The sequence below is a fragment of the Phoca vitulina genome, unplaced genomic scaffold (assembly GCF_004348235.1).
Source record: "Phoca vitulina isolate PV1807 unplaced genomic scaffold, GSC_HSeal_1.0 scaffold1, whole genome shotgun sequence".
Classification (NCBI taxonomy): Eukaryota; Metazoa; Chordata; class Mammalia; order Carnivora; family Phocidae; genus Phoca; species Phoca vitulina.
Window position 1 is genome coordinate 88,454,349 of NW_022589704.1, and position 12,190 is coordinate 88,466,538.

Sequence of the window (12,190 nt, forward strand, 5' to 3'; positions counted from 1 at the left end):
GATATAAGAACTTTAAAGTAGTTTATGCCAGTTGATAAAGTTATATGTCATTTAAAATGTGCTTAAGTATGTTAGGTTGTAGTTTTGCCTTTTTAAAAATTAAAAAGTAAATGTTAAAAAGAAAGGTAGATCACTACTTTTTCTAACCAGAGACCATTACAGTTTTCATTCCCAACACTAACACATGAATCAAAAAGAATGTCCATCACACATCTTTGGTGCCACTGCTTTATCTTTTTATTTGCTTACATCAAAGGCAGAAGATCCATTTTAAATTGTGTCATGCCCTTTGATAAATACATTTAATTTATATGGGACATTTAACTCATAACTCTTGATTTTTTTTTTTTTTACCAAAGGAAGTAGCTGATAATAAAAAATGTTCCATTTTTATAGTACAAGCTCCATGAATTTGAGCTTGTTGATACATTTAAGAGCAATGACATTAATTACACTGGCAAAAGCTCCAAAAGTGCACTTTCTTGTGTAGCAAAATGCCTTTTAAGTGAAACATTTTCAAACCTGGCAGAAAAAGTTGGGGGAAAGGGAGAATTAAGCTTTATTGTTACTTCTAAGCATTATAAATATTAAACCCTCTTATGTCATAAATTGTAGATTCTTAAAAATGAATTACCAGTTTCAAGCTAAATATGAAACTAATTTTACTTCACAGTGATACAGCCCAAAGTGATGTGTGTGTAACTATAACTTCTTGTATGATTTTAGAATTAAATTTTGATTTGAGAGGTTAAAAACATCTTTATGTATTTCTTCAACTTCACTTAAGATCTCCTCATTTTCTTAATATTGTCTTTTTTTTTAAAGATTTTTATTTATTTATTTGACAGAGATCATTTTCTTAATAAAAGAGAGTGTATATTTCATCACTGTGGCTATGATTTAGGACATAATAATTCTTGATCTTTGATAAAGAAACTCTTGTCAAAGAATGAGTAGAAAGCTTGTCACAAAACTATAAACTTATGAAAATGCTAACTCATATAATGAGGACAGTTTTAGTTCAGAGGAGTAAATTAACTGTGTTTATACCTCTCACTTTCTCCTAATCTACCCATATAAAGGGGAAGGTCAATTAGGCTTCTACCAGCATTCAAAAAGAGAAAACAAAACAAAACAAAATGACAACAACAACAAAACAGTTCACAAATTTTGTTGGGTAAATAAGAGTTAAAGATTAGAATTTATCTACAGAAATACATATCCCCTTCTTCCCAACACTATCAAGGCTTTCTCTTCTAATTCTCGAGCTGGTTAAGGAATTACCAGGCACTCCCAAGCCCAACCTACCTCTGCAGCAGTGAGGTTTTTGATACAACTCTGTGGAGAAACCATGGTTCTTTTTGAAGCTTCAACATTTACAAGCAATATGTCCTAGAACAATTTACCTCAACTCTCTTAGATTCAGGATCTTCTTTCATAAAATGAAGATTAGTATCTATTTCTTCAGGATGTTTTAAATATCAAGAAATAATTCTTAAGTAGGTAATCAATCAAATTTATTTGAATACTTGCCTCTCCTTCATCTTTAATATCCAAATGGGAAACACATCGCATGCGCTCTAACTTAAACAAATGTCTCTCATATCTAAAACCTCCTTTTATTGCCCAACTGTGTCTCATCATCTTCCATCTCTTCCTCATTCTATTCATCTTCTACAGTATTGCTAGTGTTCTCTCTCTCTCAAAATCTATCTGGTCATGCCACTCCTATGCTTAATTATATTCTGCCAATTCCTCATTGTTTGCATTCTAAAATTCAAACTCTGCATGTCATTCAGTACTGGTTTCTGTCTGGACTCATCCTACATAGTGGGTCTTATTCTGGCCACACCACAGTGTTCAGCAAACACTCACGTATTTATCAAACCAAGAAACAGACTCTTAATTATAGAGAATAGACTGATGGTTACCAAAGGGGAGGTGGGTAGGGGATGGGTGAAATAGGTGATGAGGACTAAGGAGTACACTTGTGATGAGCACCAGCTGTTGTATGGAAGGGTTGAATCACTATATTGTACACCTGAAACTAATATTACACTGTATGCTAACTGAAATTTAATAAAAACTTTTAAAAAATTATTATTTCATCTAAAAAAATCCCTTTACTGGAAATGCTATTTCCCAGTGGCTCATTCTTCATGCCCCAGATCAAAGTCATCTCTGTGGAAGCCTTCCTCATTTGTGCTTCTATAGTATATATTTCTAGCATAAAAATTTTCATGATATATTTTGAATTTATAAAACATTTCCTCTAAATTGTGTGCTACCTGAAGTCTAATAGCCCCTGACTCTAGAGAGTGAATAGAAAATATCAATATAAATAATTTTTAGTTAAATAAATAAAAATTGTTATAGATATACTTGATAAAAGAAGAGAAAGGGTTTTGTTTTTTTTTTGTATTCTCTGTCCAAATGAAATAACCCCCAAATTAATAGAAAGGTATATTACAACAAAAAGATATAAAAGTGCAATTTTAACCATTTTTAAATACTTAACACTTGTTAAAATTAATATTAGATAAAAATACAAACTGAAATTACAAGTAATTAAAAAATAACGGAAATTATCAAACTCAAAATATATAGAGATTTTATTGTAATTAACAATTATATTTCTTAATGCAACTCTCTGTTGTTTGTCTTCTGAAATTCTGAAGCAGAAGTTCTTGACTGAGTCTCAGCCATCTCTCTTTGAACAACATCCAGGTTGCTCAAGGAACATGCACTGAAAAAATTAAATCCCTGACAATCAGCTAATCTGTACATAGAGGAAAATTGGTTGTTTTAGCATCGTTATTTTTTTACATGATGAAAAATAAATTATGCTTTCAGACTAATACATTCATAAAATACACACAAGATAAAAATCAAAGAAAAAATATAAAAGAAAGAAGTAAAGATAAAAGAAAGATTAAGAAAACAGAAAATAAAATGCATAAAAATTAATAAATAAAGTAAGTTCCAATGCTTCCAAAGGATTAATAAAACAAACATGGCTGACAAATTTGTTTAAGGAAAAATTAGAAAATGAACATATGATGGCATTCAGAGTGCAAACAATGAATGAGGTTAAGTGATCATAAAAAGAATACCTGATATAATTTCATAATGATTAATTTGAAAATCTAAAATTTAACTAAATTTTAAAATACATATTATTATAATTTACTCAAAAAGCTAAGCTGACAATCATAGAAAGAAAGGCAAAAAGGAATGAGAGAAGTGAGGGGAGGGTAGGAGAGTAAGAAGAAAGAAAAAGAGAAGGAAGAGAAAGCACACAACATACAAAGCACACAGAACATACTTTGTCTTGGAAGAACATAAAAGCATTATTATTATTTTACTTCAAATTACCTTCCTATGGAAAAAGCATAAATTTATCTTTGGATCTTGTTTTTGAAAAAGAAGAAAATGGTAAGTTTGAATAAAATCAGGTTATCACACTTATTTTGACCACCTACAAGATTTCAGAATCCCCCAAAGCCTCAGGAATAAGCAGTAAAACACAAAGGACTAGTATCCTGGTAAAGGTTTCTTACTAGAAAACAATGAGACACTTTTGAGCACTGGAATTCAGGGGTGAAAATTGGAAAAAAGAAAAGTAGTTTCCTGTGGGAAAAGGCTATCCCTCTACCATACTTTAAAAATGTCTTATTCTTCGTTGGGTGAAATTTTCTACAGTAAGACAAAGGATCTCAAGAGACAGAACTGAAGCTCAACATAAAGCCTGATCATGTCTGCTATCACCTCAGGGCTCGGGTGTTTCAAGCCTACATGCAGAAGGAAATTGATCCAAGGGACAATAAGTAAGTCGACTTACCAGCAACACTGGATCACTATCATGAGATGCTTCAAGATGATCATGCTCCTGGTCCAGTATTGCCCTAGAACAGGTCCTCCTATGTCATGATTCCTCTTCTCGCTGTGTACAATCACCCTTCTTCTCTAACAGTACTTCATGATCTCAGGATAGGCCTTAAAATCCATTCCACTGGTTTCAAATAGGCTCTATTCTCAACCTTTTGTTGGAGTCCAGTCTCATTACTGCCTATTGTCATACTTGTCAGAATCAGATTACTAACATGTTTCAACTTTAAACTTACACAGTGTTCTATGTCAATTATACCTCAATAAGGGTGGGGAAAGAATCAAATAAATATTTGTCATCATGTTAATGCATTAAAAGAAGAAATATGAGTGTATAATAGATGTTAAATAGGCATTTTGTAAAATACAGCAAATATTCCTGATAAAATTGGCAAGGAAGTTGAAATAAATGGAAAATTTCCAAATGTTATGAGACACATTTATCTGAAATCATTATCAAATATCATTTTGTTATTCAAGTATAAAGACATTTCCAGTAAATCAAGAATAAGACAGTCATACCTGCTTCAACAATATTAGAGACTCTAGCAGGTCTAGATAAATAAATAAAAACAGAACTATGCATATATGATCATTTAATATATGATAAAGGTGACTCAATAATCAGCCTGGAAGGGATGTTTTTTTCAATAAAGAGTGTTTAACAATCAATTATTTGTGTGTGTGTATAGCTAGACCATCTCACTAGGCACATATATAAGCAAGAATTTCAAATAGATATAATACATAAATATCTAAAATAAAGAAGATATTAATTAGAAGAAAACACATGACTTTAAAAGATTCTTATGAGGACAACAAACCTGAGCAAGACCCAAAATCAAGGAGAAATTTAAAAACTAGCCACGTTTGGGGCGCCTGTGTAGCTCAGTCATTAAGCATCTGCCAGAAGGGTTCTTCTCTCTTTTCCTTACCTGGGCACACACCACCCCAGACATTCTCCTCAGGCAGCTGTTCAGAGCTCTTCACAGTGTCCAGAAACCTCCAGAAAAGTTTAAAATTAATGGTAAGACACATAAAAGTCAATGTAAAATAACCTTTTAGTACCTCTGCAATATCCCTTGTCCCTTTATTTGGTCCTTTTGTACCATAACAATATTCCTTTATGGTCTGTTTTGGCGATGTAAGTGTTGAAAGGTTCAGAATTTTCATAAATGATTTTGTTCTCCTCTTTCTTTAAACATCGTTAAAGTATTTTTTTCTCCTTGAGGACTTGAAGCATTTGGGTAGGAAACAGACAGTTTAATTTTCATGTAGTGAATGATAACAATTTTAAGTGCTCAGTTTGATGAGTTTTGATAAATGTAAATACCCATAGCCACTATGCTAAACAAGATACAGAGCATCTTCAAACCCCCAGAAAGTTCCCTTATGCCCCTTTCCAGCTGATCACCTCCTCTCCCTACCTCTCTTTCATTCTGAGATAACCACTGTTCTGATTTCTATCACAATGTATTAGTTTGCTACTCCTAGAAACTCATGTAAATGAAACCATCCACAATGTAAGGCTTCTTTCATTCAGCATAATATTTTTGTTTTTGTTTCTAAAGATTCATCCATGTTGTTTATGTATCACTAGTTTATTCTACTTTTTTGGTAATTCTTTTTTTTTTAATTAAAGTTCAGCTGACATGAAATATGATATTAGTTTCAAGTGTACAACATAGTAATTCAACAACTCTATATATTACACTGTGCTCATCGCAAGTGCAGCTACCATCCGTCACTATACAATGCTATCATAAAATCATCGACAGTGTTCCCTGTGCTGGACCTTTAGCAACTTTATTTCTGAGTAGTGTGTCCTATTATGAATTTAGTACAATTTATTTTTGCACTTACTTGTTGATAGACAAGTTTGTGCTGTTTCGGGTTTAGGCTTATCATAAAGATTTTATGAACATTTTTGGGTGAAACTCTTTGTAAAAATATGCTTTCATTTCTCTTCAGCAAATATTTAGGAGTAGGAATGCTGAATCATAGGGTAGGTTTATGTTTAACTTAATGGGACTCTAAGATAAATTACATTTTATGCTCTATGGTGGACAGAATAATGGCCCACCAAAGATGTCTACATCTTAATTCCCAGAACCTGTAAATATGTTACCTTACATGACAAAAGGGATTTTGCAGATGTAATTAGTGTAAAGATCTTGAGATGGGGCAATATCCTGAATTATGCTGATGGGCTCAGTGTAATTACAAGTAATGCCTTCAAGAGAAAGGCAAGAGAGTCAAAATCAGGTAGGGGAGATACGATGAAGAGGTTGGAGGAATGCCCTTTGAAGAGGGAGGGAGAAAAGGGCCTTGAGCCAAAGAATGCAGACTGCCTTTAGAAAGTAGGAAAGGCAAAGAAACAGATTCTCTTCTGAAGCCTCCAGAAGGAACACAGTCGGGCCAATACTTTGACTTTAGCCCTCTGACTCCATAACTCCAAGAGTATAATTGTGTGTTGTTTTAAACCAAGTGGTATTTTCTTAGAGCTGCAAGAGGAAACCAGTACACCCTACTGTCAGTAATATATGATAGCTGAATTACATCTCACCAAAATTTGAAACTGTCATTCCATGTAACTTCAGCCATTCTAGTAAGCACAGAGCTGTATCTCACTGAAATCTTAATTTGCAATTTGAATTTTCCTAATGACTGTTAAATTTGAATATCTTCTCAGTGTTTTATGAAATTTCACAATTTTTCTTCCATAAAGTGTCTGATAAATTTTTAACCATTATTTTTATTGTTTGCCTTTTTATTATTGAATTGAAAGAGTCCCTTGTGTTATCCAGATACTAGTTTTTTATGATAAATGTATTACAAATATTTTCTCTAAATATGGCATATATTTTTATTTTCTTAATGATGTGTTTTGATGAGAACATTTTAATATTGATTAAGTTCAATTAATCTTTAGTTGTCACAGCTAGTGCTGTTATTATTCTAAGGAAATCTTTGCTACCTCTAAATAAAAATATATTCCCTGTGACTTTTTGTTTTAAAGATTTATAGTATCAGTTATATGTTTAAGTGTGTGAGCCATCAAATCAGATTTTGTGTATGGTTTGATGTAGGTGTTGAAGTTTATTATTTTTCCTAAAGCTAATCAGTTGTTCCAGAACCCTTTGTTGGAAAGACTTCCTTTTCCTCATTGAGTTACCTTGGCACTTCCACTAAAAATCAATTCACTATATAAGTGTGGTTCTATTACTGGACTCTCAATTTGGTTCAATTAATCTATTTTTGTCTATCCTTAAATTTTTAAATATGACAGTGAATGTTATAAACTTATTTTAGCAGCATTTTTTGATCAGCATAAAATTTTAATTATGTAGAAGTCCAATTTGTCAAGGTTTTTTCTTTTATGGGTACTGCTTTACTTTTTTATCTTGTCTAAGTAAACCTTTTCTATTCAAAGGTTGTAAAGATTCTCCTATTTTTCATAGAATTCCCTAGAGTTTTCTACGTAACATTTCATCATTTACAAATAAGAGTGCTTTATTTCATCCTCTCTAAACTTTTTAAACTATTTTTAATTTTTTTCTTATTTTATTTCATTGGATAATGTCTCTAGTACATGGTTTGAAAGAAATGGTGAGAGGAGATATCCTTGCTTTGTTCCTGATTTTAGAAACCTTCAGTATTGCATCATTAAGTAACATTTTAATTAATGTGTATGTTATTTTAAGATACCTTTTAACATGTTGAATCAATTCTTTTCCATTCCTAACCAGCTGTGGGAGTGTTTTAAAGATGAATAAGTGTTGACTCTTTGTCAAATTCATTTTCCCTGTTTATCAAGATTACCATAAGTATGTTCTTTGTTCTACTAACATGATAAATTATATAATGTGATTTTGAAAGTTAAATCAACTTTACATTCTTGTGATAAACTTGGTCCCCATATGTTAATTTTTTATACATTCTGGATTTAATTATCTAATATTTGTTGAGAATTGTTTTGTATTTTTATTTTGGTTATTTTTATATTTTATTATTTTTTATATTCACAAGAAATACTGGTCTGTAATTTTCTTTTTGCCAGGTTTTGTTATGTGATATGGCCTCACAAAACATGTTCAGAATAGTTGTCTCCTATGTTTTGGCAACAGTTTGTGTAAGTTGTGTATTTTTTTTTCACCAATAAAAATATCTGGGCTGGAGCTGGAATTTTATTTTTGAAAAGTTTAATTGTGAATTCAATTTTTAAAATAGTTATGAAATGATTCACATTTTTAATTTTGTGTGTGTATGTTATTTTGGCAAACTGTGCTGTTAAAGGATATTATCTGGTCCATCTAAGTTGTTGAATTTATTGGCATAAAGTATTTTATAATTTTTTTAGGTCCTCTTTAATGTTTGTATAATCTTTAATGCTCTTTAATATATCTGTTTCACTTTTGATACTGTGAATCTTGTATATTGTATCTTGTATATTGTGTATGGCTGTACTTTCTTTCATCAGTATTGCTAGATGGAATATTTTATAAATATCAATTAGATTAAGTTAATTTACAGTGCTATTTAAGTTGCTGATTTTCTGCTGTTTTGATTTACTAATTATTAACAGAATGAGCTTGAAGTCTCCAGAGTGTTTGTAATTTTGTCCTTGTGTTATTCCTGCCAGACCTCAAAATGTTTACTGTTTCCTTTTCCCTGTCAAGGCCATGTGGAGATCTTTCTAGATCCTCACTATGAGAACTTGGTGGAGCTTCTGGAGCAAATGCTTATAAAAGTATATGCCCTCCCTAAGACTGCAACTCCCAGGAATTTCTCACTCTTACACTAATCCACAATCAGCCTCTGGCAATTTGTCAAAAAACTATATATATGTTTCTCCCATTTTAGGTTACAGCAGCTTCTTTTCCAGGTAAGTAGATTTCCATTGCTACATTCCTCTGAATGACTTGTTTCTTTAGATATAATGGTAATATTTTCTCTGAGACTTCAGTCTTCCGATGAGTCCATGAAAAAACTTGGGTTTTTACTTTTATTTTTTTTAAGATTTTATTTATTTATTTGAGAGAGCAAGAGAGAATGAGAGAGAGAATGAGTGGGAAGGGGGGGCAGAGGAAGAGGGAGAAGCAGACTCCCCACTGAGCAGGGAGTCCAACAAAGAGGTCAATCCCAGGACCCCTGGATCATGATCTGATCTGAAGGCAGACACTTAACCAACTGAGCCACCCAGGCACCTCCTTGAGTTTTTAATTTATACAATTTTTTCTTGTTGTAAGGTCAGGAGTGACATGTTCCAAATATTTAGTTGTCAAAGATGCAACTAGAAATTATTAGTTACCTTTGAAATCTATTTTTAAATGGAAAAACATTTGATATTTTACATGAATTTATCCCATCTGATGCTCTTTGTTTCCTTGTATAAATTCAAATTTTCACTTGGCATAGTTTTCTTTAGATTTAAAAAAAAAAAAATTGAGGGGGGGCGGAGCAAGATGGCGGAGGAGTAGGAGACCTGGATTTCGTCTCCTCTCAGGAATTCAGCTGGATAGGGATCAAACCATTCTGAACACCTACAAACTCAACAGGAGATCGAAGAAAAGAATAGCAACAACTCTCTGAACAGAAAAGCGACCACTTTCTGGAAGGTAGGACGTGCGGAGAAGTGAATCCGAGGCGTTATTCGGGAGGATAGACGGCGGGGGAGGGGCCTCCGTCGGCCGCTTCTGGCAAGTGATAGAGCCACGGAGCACAAAATCGGAACTTTTAGAAGTCTGCTCCGCTGAGGGACGTCACTCTGGTGGCGAAGTGGGGGGTGGAACCCTCGCGGGACAGTGTGGTCTCAGGACCCTCGGGGTCACAGAAAGACCGGGGGTGCCTGAGTGCGGCAGAGCTCCCAGGTATCGGAGCGGGGAAGCCGGCTGCAGAGACGGAGTCCAGGCGCGGGCTCTCAGCTCGGGGTTGCCATAAACCGTGATCCGCGGCACAGTCGGGCCACTGCTCCTCCAGCAGGGACCCAACAAGCAGCAGATCCGGGGAGACTCACCTTCTTCCCCCGGGAGGAGAGGTGCGGGAGCGCACCGCGGGGATCTGCTGGGTTTGGAGACTCCACCCGGGGTCGGGTGCCAGATAGAAAGGCGCGGTCACAGGCCGGGTGAGCGCGGAGTGTGGCCGGAGACCGGAGAGACGGGAGTGACTGACTGCTTTTCTCTGGGGGCTCGTTGAGGAGCGGGACCCCGAGTTCTCGGCTCCGCCGGGGCGGAGACTAGGAGGCCGCCATTTTCACTCTCCGCCTCCAAAGCTGTACGGAAAGCTTGCAGGGAACAAAAGCTCCGGAGAGCAAACCCGAGCAGATTACTTAGCCCGGACCGGCAAGGGCGGGGCAATTTTGCCTCCGGCAAAGACATTTGGGAACCACGGCAACAGGCCCCTCCCCCAGAAGATCAGCGAGAACAGCCAGCCAAGACAAAGTTTACCGATCAATGAGAACGGCAGAACTCCAGCGCTAGGGGAATACTGCACATAGAACTCATGGTTTTTTTACCATGATTCTTTAGTCTTTCAAAGTTAATTATTTTTTTTAACTGTCTTTTTTTCTTTTTTCCTTTTTTCTTTTTTTTTGAATTTTTCTTTTTCCCTTTTTCAACGAACATCTTATCAATCCCTTTTTTTAAAAAAAACATTTTTATTTTTCATTTTTGAAGTCATATTCTATCCCTTCATAGTAGTTACCTGTATTTTTGGCATATATATATAAGTTGTTCTCTCTTTAAAATCTTGAGATAGTTTCTTCTAACAGATCAAAATATACTCTAAATCTCTAGTGTATGGTTTTTTTCTACTCCCCTGCCTGATCACATTCTCTCCCTTTTTTCTTTCTTTTTTTTTTTTTTAATCCTCTTCTTTCTTTTTTCAAACAACTTATCAAATCCTTTTTTAAAATTTTTTATAATTTCCATCTTTACAGTCATATTCCATCCCTTCATCATATCAACCCTTATTTTTGTACATATATAAGTTTTTCTTTCTTTAAAATTTTGGGAGGGACTTTCTTTTAACAGACCAAAATACACCCAAAATCTAGTGTGTGGCACTGATCTATAATCCAGCCTGATCATATTTGATCACATTCTGTTTTTGTTTTGTTTTGTTTTGTTCTGCTTTTGTTTGTTTTTATCTTTATCTTTTTCTTTTTTCTTTTTTTCTTTCCTTTTCTTTTTTCTCTCTTTCCCTTTCTTTTCCCACTGCTTCAGGTCTTTTCTGATTTGTTTAGAGTATATTTTCTGGGGACGTTGTTACCCTGCTAGCATTTTGTTCTCTCATTAATCTATTCTCCTCTGCACAAAATGACAAGATGGAAAAAATCACCTCAACCAAAAGAACAAGAGGTAGTACCGACTGCCAGGGACCTACTCAATACGGACATTAGTACGATGTCAGATCTAGAGTTCAGAATCATCACTTTAAAGATACTAGCTGGGCTTGACAAAAACATGGAAGTTATTAGAGAAACCCTTTCTGGAGAAGTAAAAGAACTAAAATCTAACCAAGTAGAAATCAAAAAGGCTATCAATGAGGTGCAATCAAATATGGGGGCGCTAACTGCTAGGATAAATGAGGCAGAAGAAAGAATCAGTGAGATAGAAGGCCAAATGATGGAAAATAAAGAAGCTGAGAAAAAGAGAGATAAACAACTACTGGATCACGAGGGCAGAATTCGAGAGATAAACGATACCATAAGACGAAACAACATTAGAATAATTGAGATCCCAGAAGAAGAAGAAAGAGAGAGAGGGGCAGAAGGTATAATGGAGCAAATTATAGCAGAGAACTTCCCTAATTTGGGGAAGGAAACAGGCATCAAAATCCAGGAAGCACAGAGAACCCCTCTCAAAATCAATAAAAATAGGTCAACACCCCGACATCTAATAGTAAAACTTACGAGTCTCAGAGACAAAGAGAAAATCCTGAAAGCAGCTCGGGAGAAGAGATATGTGACCTACAATGGTAGAAATATTAGATTGGCAACAGACTTATCCACAGAGACCTGGCAGGCCAGAAAGGACTGGCAGGACATATTCAGAGCACTAAATGAGAAAAATATGCAGCCAAGAATACTATATCCAGCTAGGCTGTCATTGAAAATTGAAGGAGAGATAAAAAGCTTCCAGGACAAACAAAAACTAAAGGAATTTGCAAACACGAAACCAGCCCTACAAGAAATATTGAAAGGGGTCCTCTAAGCAAAGAGAGAGCCTAAAAGCAACATAGACCAGAAAGGAACACAAACAATATACAGTAACAGTCACTTTACAGGCAATACAATGGCACT